The sequence below is a fragment of the Ranitomeya imitator genome, chromosome 1 (genome assembly GCF_032444005.1).
Source record: "Ranitomeya imitator isolate aRanImi1 chromosome 1, aRanImi1.pri, whole genome shotgun sequence".
Lineage (NCBI taxonomy): Eukaryota > Metazoa > Chordata > Amphibia > Anura > Dendrobatidae > Ranitomeya > Ranitomeya imitator.
The window spans coordinates 867,476,868-867,492,048 of record NC_091282.1 but is presented as its reverse complement, the minus strand read 5'-3'; positions in this window follow the sequence as shown (position 1 = coordinate 867,492,048).

Below are 15,181 nucleotides of genomic sequence, written 5' to 3'. Positions count from 1 at the left end.
TCTATGGTCTGTAACATTTTCAGTTAAGTTCTATTGAAGCTCTCACAAGCTTCGTTCCTCTGATGGTGATCTGGTGTGATCTGAGACATGGCAATATCGTAGAGTGGAGGCAGCACAACTCTTCCATCACTTTTCCTTGGAAGCGGACTCCTTGATCAGAATGTTTTCTTTTCCGGCATCCATATACACGACTGAAGTCCCGACATATGGCTCTGGCCGCAGCCTCAGCTGTCTCTTCCCCGGTTGGCATTACCACTGTGGACTTAGTGAAATGGTCGGTCATCACCAGACAATATTCATAGCCATTATGAGATGTCCCGATCATCAGTTGGCGACCATTAATACTTCTAAGGGTGGTGAGGTCTGGATAACTTGTATAAGGGCTCTCTGCTCTGGAAGTTTAGTCAGTTCACACTGTCATCATCTTCTACAGGTCTCTTCTACCGTTTAATGTAGTTGAGGTCAATACAGCAGCTGTTGCAGCCATCAGAAGGTCTTCTCAGTACAGCCTTTTTTGTGGACTTGCTTGGCCAGGCTTGCCTCCATCCCCTCTAGAACCATTTTCCAGGTGACTCCAAACTCTCAAGGTAGTTGGATCCTTTGGTATAACATGCCGTTTTTCATGAAAAGTCTTTCCCACTGCCCCAGGATCTTTAATACTTGTGAACAAAGTCATTTCGGCCTCCCTGTTGAGTTGCTGTTTCAGGGTGAAGCACTTCTGTAGCTCTGCTAATTCAGGATCGGACTGTTGCAGTTGCACCCATTTGTAACACCCCAGGTAAACGGATGTTACAGTGATGTTGCCTTCCTTTCAGGGAGGGCAGTATCATGCTTGGAGGCTAGGTGCATCCTCTTTACCAGGTAATGCACCCACATTAAACACATTCCAAATCCAGGCCAGAAGGGAGAGCTCAGGACCCAGATTCAGAAGGTCTGGGGGACTTAGTTCAGTCTGGAGCAGACAGTGAAGGGAAAGGAAGTCGGACAGTGGAGCCGTGCAGCCAGGACTGAGCCACAGCTCCAGGGAAAGGAAGTTAACCCGAGGGGTTGAAAGTGGTGGAGCTACTGAGGAAAGGAGCACAGTGGAGAAGGAAAGGGGCTCAGAGGTGAACTGTGACCGGGCACCCTCTGAGCCGAAGCACGGGAACCGGGCACTGGGAGCCCGAGGCTGTGTTGTACTCTAGGACACATAGCAGAACCGGAGGGCATAGAACTGCATGTTAATTGCCCACACCACGCCTGGAGGTGAAGCAGCACCTGAAGAGCCCTGGTCATGATAGACCCTATAAAATGGCTCAAATTGCCCACCATACAGGTACCTGTCTCAGGGCAGGAGGGAGAGGACTTTGCCAGCAGCTAAAGGCAGCAGGGACCTCGCACACTAGCGTGAGTAGGAAGGTTTACGGACCTCACCTGGCAGAGGGATTCACTATTGCCTCCAGGCCGGCTGGACCATACCATCACCTGTTCCTGGTACCCTGGACTGTGAACTGCTACTGCCAGTAAACCAGGTAAAGACTTTACAACCCTGTATCTTCCACTTATTTGCTGGCAAACACCATCTTTGCTCAAACACATTGGGAGCCCTGGGGATCCCGCTTCACCTGTGGGAAGCATTACCATCTTGCTGCAACATCACCCCAGAGGACCCTTTTAAGCAGCGTCGGTCCCCTCTGACCGAGAACCACAGGTGACGTCACGAATAGACTTTTTCCAAAATACCCCTTAAAAACCTTTCCCCTTTAATTGAGTGCCCAGGGCCACGGACCAGGTCGCAGCCACCGTGGCATTCCCTTTAAGTGTGACCGGACTCAGTACCGAGTACCCCACTGCCCAGGCGGGCGACTCACACTCATCCCTCTTGCAGCCCAGTACTTCAGTGGGTTTGGCTTCCTCTCTCGATATTTGGGTGACTATCTCTGCTGCTGCAAGATGCTTGAAATCTGGGGTCTCGTCATTCTCCAGCTCTTCATCTGTAGCCCTCTTTGGGACTGCCTGGGTCACCGGGGACTACGCGTCTGCATGTGTTTTTCCAGACTTAGACTGATAAAAGATCTTGTACTTGGACATTCTTGCGACCCACCTCTGTTCTAATGTGCACAGCTTTGAATTCTAATAGTGAGGGGAGGGTGTCCTCAGTGCGTACATGTACTTCCAATTCTGACAGGTACTCCGCAAACTTCTCAGTCATAGACTACAACAGATCCCGCAACTCCAGCTTGAATGATCTATAGTTTATCAGGGTTCTTCTCAGAGTCCCTCAGTGATGGACTATCATATGCAATCACTCTTTTGCATCATTGTTGAACCTAAGCCAGCACCACCACTAATCTGTAGGCTTCCATCAGTGGACAGCACGAAGGGCTGTGAGAAATCAGTGTACGCCAAGATAGGAGCATCAGTCTTAAGCTTCTCTCACACTTGCGTCGGTACGGGGCCGTCGCAATGCGTCGGCCCAACGTACCGACGTACGTTGTGAAAATTAGCCACAACGTGGGCAGCGGATGCAGTTTTTAAATGTATCCGCTGCCCATTCTATGTCCCGGGGAGGAGGGGGCGGAGTTACGGCCACGCATACGCGGTAGGAAATGGCAGACGCGATGTACGAAAAACGTTACACTACGCATCCAGTGCACGACGGATGCGACGTATGGCCATCCATCGTGACCCGTTGGCAATACAAGTCTATGGGGAAAAAAACGCATCCTGCGGGCATATTTGCAGGATCCGTTTTTTCCCCAAAAACGACGGATTGCGATGGATTCCAAACGACGCAAGTGTGAAAGAAGCCTTTCCCAACTTCAGGACCCAAAAAGCCTTCTCTTGCCAAGGGCTCACTGAATCGGTTGTCGCTTAACCCTACTGCTGTCCCTCTTAGTACCTCATTCAATGGTGCCATAGTTTTTGTGATGTTCTTGCTAAACCTCCAGTGGTATCCGGCTAATCCTAGGAATGGTCTCGGCTCCCTCAATGTTGTTGGTGTAGGCCACTTTGGTACTGTGGCCGAGGATAAATGTCAGGAGTAGTGATGAGCGAACATGCTCGGTGATACTAGAATATCACTTACTGAGCATTAGCTGGTGCTTGGATTTAATTGCTAAAATCCCCACCCCGCATGTTTGATTCCTGATATACAGCCAATAAACATGCAGGGATTACCTACCAGTCACTGTAATGCTGTAGCCATCGTGGTAGTGACATTACTGTGATTGGTTGCCTGCATAACCTCATCAGAGTTTATAAAAGGATCGGCATCACTTATTGCATTGAGAGAGTAGTTGACCAGGCCTGTGTGCACAGTTTCAGGAATTAGAGCCGTCTAGTGGTGATACTTTTGCTGAATCACCATACAAAAAGTCCTTTTCAGGTCTAACCTTGTGCTTTGCTGTTTATTTACATTCTGCATTTAGCTAGCGTAGGGACCACTGCTGGATGAGGGAGAGTGGCTGAATGCAGCCTTTTGGCAGAGCCTAAGGCTTTGCAGTCCATTGCTAAATATACATTGGGTGCAGAAAGTATTCATACCCCTTTAAATTTTTCATTCTTTGTTTCATTGCATCCAGAGGTGTATCTAGGGTTTCTGACACCCGGGGCAAGAGTTCAGTTTGCCCCCCCTCCCCAGGACATATGCGTTTTGCACACTTAGTCATGTACCCACGAGCTCCTCTCCCTAACCTAATGCTCTCAATGTTCAGTGAAAAACTGAGAGAAGCGGGAAGAGAAGCTCGTTGTCACAGGACCATAAGTATGAAAGTCGCATATGAGTGAAGTGTCCTTGTGACGACGACTGGAACCTGCAGAGCTGAATCCTGACATCGCAGGCTTCTGAATTCTCACAACGCATGCACTGCACACTTTTATGATTCTCCCTTGCCGGTGGACAGTCATGTCAGCACAAGCATGTGCTTTGTATACTTCTGGCCACATTCCGACTAGACGTGCCCAGCCTCACTCAGTTCATTTTCACTGAGCGAAATTTTAGCGTGCACTCAGTCTGCTGGAGGCGAGGTGCTGGTGTAATGGACCAATAGGTCCTAAATGGTAAATATTCGTAATTCACCGCACACTCTGATTAAATGCTGTACAATTAATTCATGCAAAATAAAAGTGTGGATTTATTTATACAATTGGGAGCATAACAGAATAAAGCAGCTCATGCGATCTGACACAACGTTTCGGCTCCGCCGGAGCCTTTTTCACGTGATCGCTTATTCCAGTGTGAAGGGAACATACGGAGGAGGGAAAAGATCCCCGTAGTGACACTAACACTAATGAAGATGCAATATCCTATGTATGGCTGCTGGCCAGATAAGGGTACTCTGTCTGGATCGCTGTGTTAAGCGGCGCTCCCGCGCCCTGCTTGTGCGGGAGCGCCGCTTAACACAGCGATCCAGACAGAGTACCCTTATCTGGCCAGCAGCCATACATAGGATATTGCATCTTCATTAGTGTTAGTGTCACTACGGGGATCTTTTCCCTCCTCCGTATGTTCCCTTCACACTGGAATAAGCGATCACGTGAAAAAGGCTCCGGCGGAGCCGAAACGTTGTGTCAGATCGCATGAGCTGCTTTATTCTGTTATGCTCCCAATTGTATAAATAAATCCACACTTTTATTTTGCATGAATTAATTGTACAGCATTTAATCAGAGTGTGCGGTGAATTACGAATATTTACCATTTTCACTGAGCGACGCCACACATGTCTAGTCAGCACGTGACCACATGTATGTAAATTGCCGGCACGAGAGAATCCTGACAGCGTGCAGTGCGCACTGTGAGAACGCAGAAATCTGCAGTCACGAAGAATGACTGCAGACTCATTACAAACCTGGACATCCATTTAATTCTCCTAACATAAATAAAAACATGAGAGTTAGTTAGTATCACAAATAACATTTACATCCATGTACCTTATAGATGACGTCGTCTCTGGAGCCGTTCTCCTTTTCTTTATCTTGTCCAGACCCCATGATGAGTTTTCTCATCCACAGCCGTCTCTGCAGACTTCCATCTTCTCCGCTCTTTTGCAGAAAATCTCCACATGATGCCCTTAAAGATACAAGTGTCATTATAATGCTCCCGAATAAAAAATTGCCCCTCACTATTATTGTCTGCACAAAATATGACCCCCACGTTGTCCTGCTTATGGTACATGCTCTTCACACTGACCTCTCCTTTCCATACCGGCCCCCTCTTCACACTGTCCTCTCACACTGTGTCCCCCCTATAGGGTCCAGTATTTACACTGTACTCTCTCATCACACTCCCCCTAGATGGTATACTGTCCCCTCCCGGCTGTGCCCTTACACTGTCTGTCCCCTCATGCTACGAACCCACTACTCAGTTTCTATTCTGTGCCCACTCACTTTTCTCCCCCATACTGTCTCATCACACTATTCCCCTCCCTCCTCACACTGTCTCCTCTCACATCCCTCCTGTTCACCATACTGTCTCCTCATATATTTACCCCCTCATTTTCTATAATGCCTGCTCACCTGACTCCCCATACTGTGTCTGCACTCATCCCATCACCCTACATACGTTTCCTCATACATGCCTCCATTCCCCTGTACTGTTTCCTCATATATGCCCCCATCTCCCCCTTTGCTGTTAATTTTGTGTCAAATCTCCCCCACACATTAAATCCCCCATCTCCATTCCAATTCAACCCCACACAATAAATCCCCCCATTCCCCACACAGCCCCTCATCACCCCATCTCCTGATCCCCCACACAGCCCCTCATCAACCCCATCTCCCTCTCAGCTCCTCATCACCCCCACACAGCCCCTCATCATCCCCCCATTCCCCACAGGCCCTCATCATCCCCCATTCCCCACAAAGGCCCTCATCACCCCACTTCTCCACAGAGCCCCTCATCACCCCCCCATTCCCCACAGGCCCTCATTATCACCCACACAGCCTCTCATCCCCCATTCCCCACACAGCCCCCCATCACCCCCATACAGCCCCTCATCACTCCCCTTCTCCCCCAAAGCCCCTCATCACCCCTTCTCCCACACAGCCCCTCATCATCCCCCCTTCTCCCCATACTGCCCTTCATCATTCTCCACACAGCCCCTCATCATCCCCCCATTCCCACACACAGCCCATCATCATCCACTACACAGCCCATCATCATCATTCCCCACACAGCCTCTCATCATCCACTACACAGCCCCTCATCATTATCCCTCCATTCCCCACACAGCCTCTCGTCATCCACTACACAGCCCCTCATCATTATCCCTCCATTCCCCACACAGCCTCTCATCATCCCCCCCATTCCCCACACAGCCCCTCATCATCCACTACACAGCCCCTCATCATCATTCCCCCATTCCCCACACAGCCTCTCATCATCCACTACACAGCCCCTCATCATCATCCTCCCATTCGCCACACAGCCTCTTGTCCACTACACAGCCCCTCATCATCCCCCCATTCCCCACACAGCCTCCTATCATCCACTACACAGCCCCTCATCATTATCCCCCCATTCCCCACACAGCACCTCATTATCCCTCCATTCCCCACACAGCCCCTCATTATCATCCCCCATTCCCCACACACCTCGGTAATCTCCTCACACAGCTGCATGCTGCAGACCCTCTGTCCTCTCCTCACACGGCTCCATCAGCTTCCTGCTATCTGTCTTCACTGGACTGAAGGAGGCCCCATCTCTTCTGGTGACATCATTACCTCCCGAAATCACCTCCATTCTAGTCACTGCAGTCAGATGTTCAATTGTACTCGTGTCTGTAAGATACGAGTACAATTGAATACTGGGAGCCGGCGCGCTGCAGCTTCTCTGTGCCGGCTGTCAGCTTGACAGTCCAACACAGAGAACAGCTGACTCCCAGTCCAGGGGAAGGCAGAATGCAGCTGCCAGGGGAGATACTGCGGACCGCCGCATTTGGTGGCCCAACTGCGCCCCCCTGCTACAGAAATGTAGCAATCTTTGCAAATTTATTAAAAAAGAAAAACTGAAATATCACATGGTCATAAGTATTCAGACCCTTTGCTCAGTATTGAGTAGAAGCATCCTGTTGAGCTAGTACAGCCGTGAGTCTTCTTGGGAATGATGCAACAAATTTCACATCTGGATTTGGGGATCCTCTGCCATTCTTCTTTGCAGATCCTCTCCAGTTCCGTCAGGTTGGATGGTGAATGTTGGTGGACAGCCATTTTCAAGTCTCTCCAGAGATGCTCAATTGGGTTTAGGTCACGGCTCTGGCTGGGCCAATCAAGAATGGTCAAAGTTGTTCTGAAACCACTCCTTTGTTATTTTAGGTGTGTGCTTAAGGTCATTGTCTTGTTGGAAGGTGAACCTTCGGCCAAGTCTGAGGTCCAGAGCACTCTGGAAGAGGTTTTCATCCAGGATGTCTCTGTAATTGGCCACATACATGTTTCCTTCAATGACAACCAGTCATCCTGTCCCTGCAGATGAAAAACACCCCCATAGCAAGATGCTGCCAGCACGTTTCACTGTTGGAATTGTATTAGGCAGGTGATGAGCAGTGCCTGGTTTTCACCACACATACCGCTTAGAATTATCACTAAAAAGGTCTATCTTCGTCTCATCAGACCAGGAAATCTTATTTCTCATAGTCTGGGAGTCCTTCATGTGTTTTTTAGCAAACTCTATGCGGGCTTTCAGATGTCTTGCACTGAGGAGAGGCTTCCATCAGGCCACTCTGCCATAAAGGCTGACTGGTGGAGGGCTGCAGTGATAGTTGACTTTGTGGAACTTTCTCCCATCTTCCTACTGCATCTCTGGAGGTCAGCCACAGTGATCTTGGGGTTCTTCTTTACCTCTCTCACCAAGGCTCTTCTCCCACGATTGCTCAGTTTGGCTGGACGGCCAGGTCTAGGAAGACTTGTGGTGGTCCCAAAATTCTTCTATTTAAGGATTATGGAGGCCACTGTGCTCTTAGGAACCTTGAGTCCTGCAGACATTCTTTTGTACTCTTGGCCAGATCTGTACCTTTCCACAATTCTGTCTCTGAGTTCCTTGGTCAGTTCCTTTGACCTCATGATTCTCATTTGGTCTGACATGCACTGTGAGCTGTGAGGTCTTATATAGACAGGTGTGTGCCTTTCCAAATCAAGTCCTATCAGTTTACTTAAACATAGCTGGACTCCAATGAAGGAGTAGAACCATCTCAATGATGATCAAGAGGAAATGGACAGCAAGTAAGTTAAATATGAGTGTCTGAGCAAAGGGTCTGAATACTTATGACCATGTAATATTTCAGTTTTTTCTTTTTTATTACATTTGGAAAATTTTCTACATTTCTGGGGGGGGGAGGGGTTAAAGTCAAGATGGGGTGCAGAGTGTACATTAATGAGAAAAAAATTAACTTTTTTGAATTTACCAAATGGCTGCAATGAAATAAAGAGTGAAAAATTTAAAGGGGTCTGAATACTTTCCGTACCCACTATATAGCTTCTGCAGGTGACCTTTTTTTTCTTTGGAGGGAGAGGGGGTTAAAATACACTGTCTTGTTATCCACACAATTTAACCTGCTTTGTGTGAAATTACTATGGTTTGAAGGTTTTTTTAAAAAAATACTATTTCTACTCTTGGGAAATTGATAATGTCTGTAAAGTGCTGTGGAATTAATGGAGCTATATAAGTGAGTAAAATAAGTAAAATAAATTGATGCCACTATAGTGGAGTCTGTCCCTAGTTTTTGGAAATGTTTGGACTTCAAGTTGGGTCTCCTTCATATGTCTTGCCTGAATTTGGCAAGACTCTCAAACCACCAGATCTACACCTGTCACTCATCCACCTGTTACTGATCAATGTTTAAACTAGAAATGCTGTTCCAAGCCCTGTCCCATGCTAAAATGTGGCCTAATTGCTGGATCACACAATTAGCACAAAGGATTGATATACTGAAATGTAACCTGCTTTCTGGAGCATGCTATAAGTACAAACAATTTAGATTAAAAAAAATGTGGACTCCTGGCTAGCAGAACTAAATATTTCTATACTGAAATGTGGCCTTGGTTCAGGACCACGGTACTAGCACAAAGGATTTACAATTTGAAATGTGGACTCCTGCCTGGCCAAAAATATTACCAGCTCAAAACATTTTTCTGCACAAATGTGCCCTTGGTTTTAGATCACGTTATTAGCATAAAGAATTTATATTTTCAAATGTGGATTACTTCCTGACCCAAAATATATTATCAGCACAAAATATTTTTCTACAGAAATGTGGCATACTTTCAATTCTCAAATGCGGACTCCTGAACGGAGCAAAAATATCAGCACAAAATTATTAGATACTGAAATGTCCCCTGCTTTCTGGATCACGGTATTGGAACAAACAATTTAGATTTTTAAATGTGGACTCCTGGATGGAGCAAAAATATGAGCACAAAATTATTAGATACTGAAATTATCCCCTGCTTTCTGAAGCATGGTATTAGAACAAACAATTTAGATTCCCAAATGTGGACTCCTGACTCAAGCACAATATTAGCAGCACATAAGTTATATACTGAAATATGCCTGGACTACGCAATGAGCAAAAATAATTGATCTTCTGGAAAGTCGATTTCACAGCCACACAGGATCCAAGTTCGCTCATCTCTATTTAGAAGTACCACAACTGCACTTTGTTCACAATATTTGAATGAGGTACTACAGTTGGTGCCTTCAATGGTGTATGAATGACCCTGCTTGTAATTTTATTCTGGCTTTGCACTATGTGTAGAGCCTTTATAAGTGTAGGAGGACCACAACATTTTTCTAATATTTGAATGCGGTACTAGATGAATTGAAGGGTACTAGGATGACCCTGCTTGTAATTTTTGGCAGGTTTTGCACTGTGTACAGATATTTTATGAGTTTAGGAATACTACTATGTGACAATTTGAACAGAATGTGTATGAGGCCTTCCTTTATGTCTAATACAGGGTGTATCTAAGTCCCTCAGAGTCCCTAATTTTGGAGACTTCATTCATAAATTACACTGAAATTTCCAATGTTTTAATAAAAAATTAAATTTTGATTTATTTAAATTATTTACATTTTTTTTTATTTTGCCTTATGTACAAGTCATTATATAGGAAAACATGTTTCTTTACATTTTATTTAAATCGCTCATCCGGCCATGGGGCCGGAAATTGCACACAGGTGACCCCTGTCACGTGATCGCTGGTCACCGGTGTGATGGCATAACAACCTAAGGACTCCTCTATGGTTGTCAGTGCCTGCTTGCTCTGAGCGCCACCCAGTGGTCGGCTCTCATAGCAAGTCAGTAAATCTGCTATATAGAGGCGATTTGAACATCACCTCTATCTAGCAGAGCCGATCGGGCTATGGTAGCTTCTAGTCTCCTATGGAGACTATTGAAGCATTCCAAAAGTAAAAAAAAAAAATGTTTTTTAAAATATAAAAAAAATTTAAAAAATCAAAGTTCAAATCACCCCCCCAAAGAAAACAATAAAAATAACATCAAACATACACATATTTGGTGTCACCTATAAAAAAAAGTTAACCTGATCAATAAATGGCATAGCGATAAAAAAGTCAAAACGCCAAAATTACATTTTTTTGGTCCTGCGACATTGCAATAAAATGCAATAACGGGCGGTCAAAAGATTGTATTTGCACCACAATGGTATCATTAAAAAAGTCAGCTCGGCGCACAAAAAATAAGCCCTCACCCAACCTGAGATCACGAAAAATGGAGACGCTACGGGTATCGGAAAATGACGCAATTTTTTTTAACAAAGTTTGGAATTTTGTTTCACCACTTAGATAAAAAAAAACTAGACATGTTTGCTGTCTATGAACTCGTAATGACCTGGAGAATCATAATGGCAGGTCAGTTTTAGCATTTAGTGAACATAGTAAAAAAGCCCAACAAAAAAACAACTGTGGGATTGCACTTTTTTTTTGCAATTTCACTGCACTTGGAATTTTTTTCCCGTTATCTAGTATACGACGATGGAAAACCAATGGTGTCATTCAAAAGTACAACTCGTCCTGCAAAAAACAAGCCCTCACATGGCCATATCGACGGAAAAACAAGAAAGTTATGGCTCTGGGAAGGAGGGGAGCGAAAAACGAAAAGGCAAAACTGAAAAAAGCTCCGGGGGTTAAGGGGTTAAAATAATTTCCTTTTTTGGAACGATGAAGTCATGTTTATAGAATGGTACTTGATAAGAAAATATATTACATTAAATTTCATCTATCAAGTACAATTCTACAAACATGACTTCATAGTTCTAAAATAATAAAATATATTGCACCAAATTAAATATATATTTTCAACTATGAAATCATGCGTGTAGAATTGTACTGATTATTATTCTTGAAGTCCAGGAAATGAAAACATACTCACTGGCAAAAGGCATCCAATTCCTTGAAAGTCTTAACAGTTCAAGTTCTGTAATAAGATGGTAAACTTGCAAAGCTGAGCCAAGATTTGTTCCAGGATCAGCCCTACAGAATGTGGGAAGCATAAGAAGCATATAGTGTGGTTGGGTGCTGCCCTCTGCTGGCCCGTTGTATAATAGCAGAACACAGCACTTCAAAGCTGGTTTCCTAACGGAGACATGATTAACTAATCTTACATAATTTTCCAATTCTGAATACTAAAACGACACTGAAAATGTTCTTTGGAAGTAAAAAAGGAAAGAATGCCAAGTTTAATGAGAATTTGTGTAAGAAAAAAAAATGCTTATACATTCTTTAAATACATCTTTTATGTTTCACGTTCCGATTCTGGAGCATCTCTTCTGATCATCCAGCAGTAATCCGCCACCATTGCAGGGCACCATTTACCTGTGTAATGCTTCTAAATGACTGCTATATTCTGATGAAAATCTTCCCCATGTTCGCCACTGAGTGCGCTGCAATTGGCAAGACATATAAATGGGAATAGAGGATGTCCAGCTTCAGGGACGTTCTGCAGCCCATTTTCTCGTATGCCATTAGAAATGCATCCAAAAGCTGATGTCAGTTTTTGGCACTGACATTTTCTAAAAAACTATTTGACACCATTTTGAAAGTCTTCCATGCTCCTCTATTTTTTGTCCTTCTACCAACTCTCAAATTCCTCATCCTTTTGAAGTTATTTGATCTAGAGATCAATAATTATTCTGTCCATAATTTTCTCTGTGCTGATTCTCAAAAATAGCTGTCACAAATAGGGAAATATACAGCATGATCCCCCATATATAGCCTCCCTATATACAGCATGATCCCCATATAACCTCCCTATATACAGCATGATCCCCCATATAACCTCCCTATATTCACCATGATCCCCCGTATATAGCCTCACTATATACAGCATGATCCCCCATATAACCTCCCTATATTCAGCATGATCCCCCGTATATAGCCTCACTATATACAGCATGATCCCCCATATAACCTCCCTATATTCAGCATGATCCCCCGTATATAGCCTCCCTATATACAGCATGATCCCCCATATAACCTCCCTATATTCAGCATGATCCCCCGTATATAGCCTCACTATATACAGCATGATCCCCCATATAACCTCCCTATATTCAGCATGATCCCCCGTATATAGCCTCCCTATATACAGCATGATCCCCCATATAACCTCCCTATATTCACCATGATCCCCCGTATATAGCCTCACTATATACAGCATGATCCCCCATATAACCTCCCTATATTCAGCATGATCCCCCGTATATAGCCTCACTATATACAGCATGATCCCCCATATAACCTCCCTATATTCAGCATGATCCCCCGTATATAGCCTCCCTATATACAGCATGATCCCCCATATAACCTCCCTATATTCACCATGATCCCCCGTATATAGCCTCACTATATACAGCATGATCCCCCATATAACCTCCCTATATTCAGCATGATCCCCCGTATATAGCCTCACTATATACAGCATGATCCCCCATATAACCTCCCTATATTCAGCATGATCCCCCGTATATAGCCTCACTATATACAACATGATCCCCCATATAACCTCCCTATATTCACCATGATCCCCCGTATATAGCCTCACTATATACAGCATGATCCCCCATATAACCTCCCTATATTCAGCATGATCCCCCATATATAGCCTCCCTATATACAGCATGATCCCCCATATAACCTCCCTATATTCACCATGATCCCCCGTATATAGCCTCACTATATACAGCATGATCCCCCATATAACCTCCCTATATTCAGCATGATCCCCCGTATATAGCCTCACTATATACAGCATGATCCCCCATATAACCTCCCTATATTCAGCATGATCCCCCGTATATAGCCTCCCTATATACAGCATGATCCCCCATATAACCTCCCTATATTCACCATGATCCCCCGTATATAGCCTCACTATATACAGCATGATCCCCCATATAACCTCCCTATATTCAGCATGATCCCCCGTATATAGCCTCACTATATACAGCATGATCCCCCATATAACCTCCCTATATTCAGCATGATCCCCCGTATATAGCCTCACTATATACAACATGATCCCCCATATAACCTCCCTATATTCACCATGATCCCCCGTATATAGCCTCACTATATACAGCATGATCCCCCATATAACCTCCCTATATTCAGCATGATCCCCCATATATAGCCTCCCTATATACAATATAATCCCCCATATAACCTCCCTATATTCAGCATGATCCCCCGTATATAGCCTCCCTATATACAGCATGATCCCCCATATAACCTCCCTATATTCAGCATGATCCCCCATATATAGCCTCCCTATATACAACATGATCCCCCATATAACCTCCCTATATTCAGCATGATCCCCCGTATATAGCCTCCCTATATACAGCATGATCCCCCATATAACCTCCCTATATTCAGCATGATCCCCCATATATAGCCTCCCTATATACAACATGATCCCCCATATAACCTCCCAATATTCACCATGATCCCCCATATAGCCTCCTATATACAGCATGAGCCCGACAAATAGCCTCCTATATTCAGCATGATCCTCCATATAGCCTCCCTATATACAGCATGATCCCCCATATAGCCTCCCTATATACAGCATGAGCCCCACAAATAGCCTCCTATATTCAACATGATCCCCCATATAACCTCCCTATATTCAGCATGATCCCCCGTATATAGCCTCCCTCTATACAGCATGATCCTCCATATATAGCCTCCCTATATACAGCATGAGCCTCACATAGTCTTCCTACACAGTGGGTACGGAAAGCATTCAAACCCCTTTAAATTTTTCACTCTTTGTTTTATTACAGCCGTTTGGTAAATTCAATAAATTCATTTTTTTCTCATTAATGCATACTCTGCACCTTATCTTGACTGTAAAAAACAGAAATGTAGACATTTTTGCAAATTAATTAAAAAAGAAAAACTGAAATATCACATGGTCATAAGTATTCAGACCCTTTGCTCAGACACTCGTACTTAAGTCACATGCTGTCCATTTCCTTGTGATCCTCCTTAAGATGGTTCTACTCCTTCATTGGAGTCCAGCTGTGTTTAATTAAACTGATAGGACTTGATTTGGAAAGGCACACACCTGTCTATATAAAGGTACCTTCACACATAACGATATTGTTAACGATATCGTTGCTATTTGTGACGTAGCAACGATATCGTTAATGAAATCGTTCTGTGTGACAGCGACCAACAATCAGGCCCCTGCTGGGAGATCGTTGGTCGCTGAATAAAGTCCAGAACTTTATTTCGTCGCTGGACTCCCTGGAGACATCGCTGGATCGGCGTGTGTGACACCGATCCAGCGATGTCTTCACTGGTAACCAGGGTAAACATCGGGTAACTAAGCGCAGGGCCGCGCTTAGTAACCCGATGTTTACCCTGGTTACCATGCTAAAAGTAAAAAAAAACAAACACTAGATACTTACCTACAGCTGTCTGTCCTCCAGCGCTGCGCTCTGCACTCCTCCTGCACTGGCTGTGAGCCGGAAAGCAGAGCGGTGACGTCACCGCTCTGCTTTCCGGCTCCCAGCCAGTACAAGAGGAGAGCAGAGAAGCAGAGCGCAGCGCTGGAGGACAGACGGCTGTAGGTAAGTATCTAGTGTTTTTTTTTTTTTTACTTTTAGCATGGTAACCAGGGTAAACATCGGGTTACTAAGCGCGGCCCTGCGCTTAGTTACCCGATGTTTACCCTGGTTACCG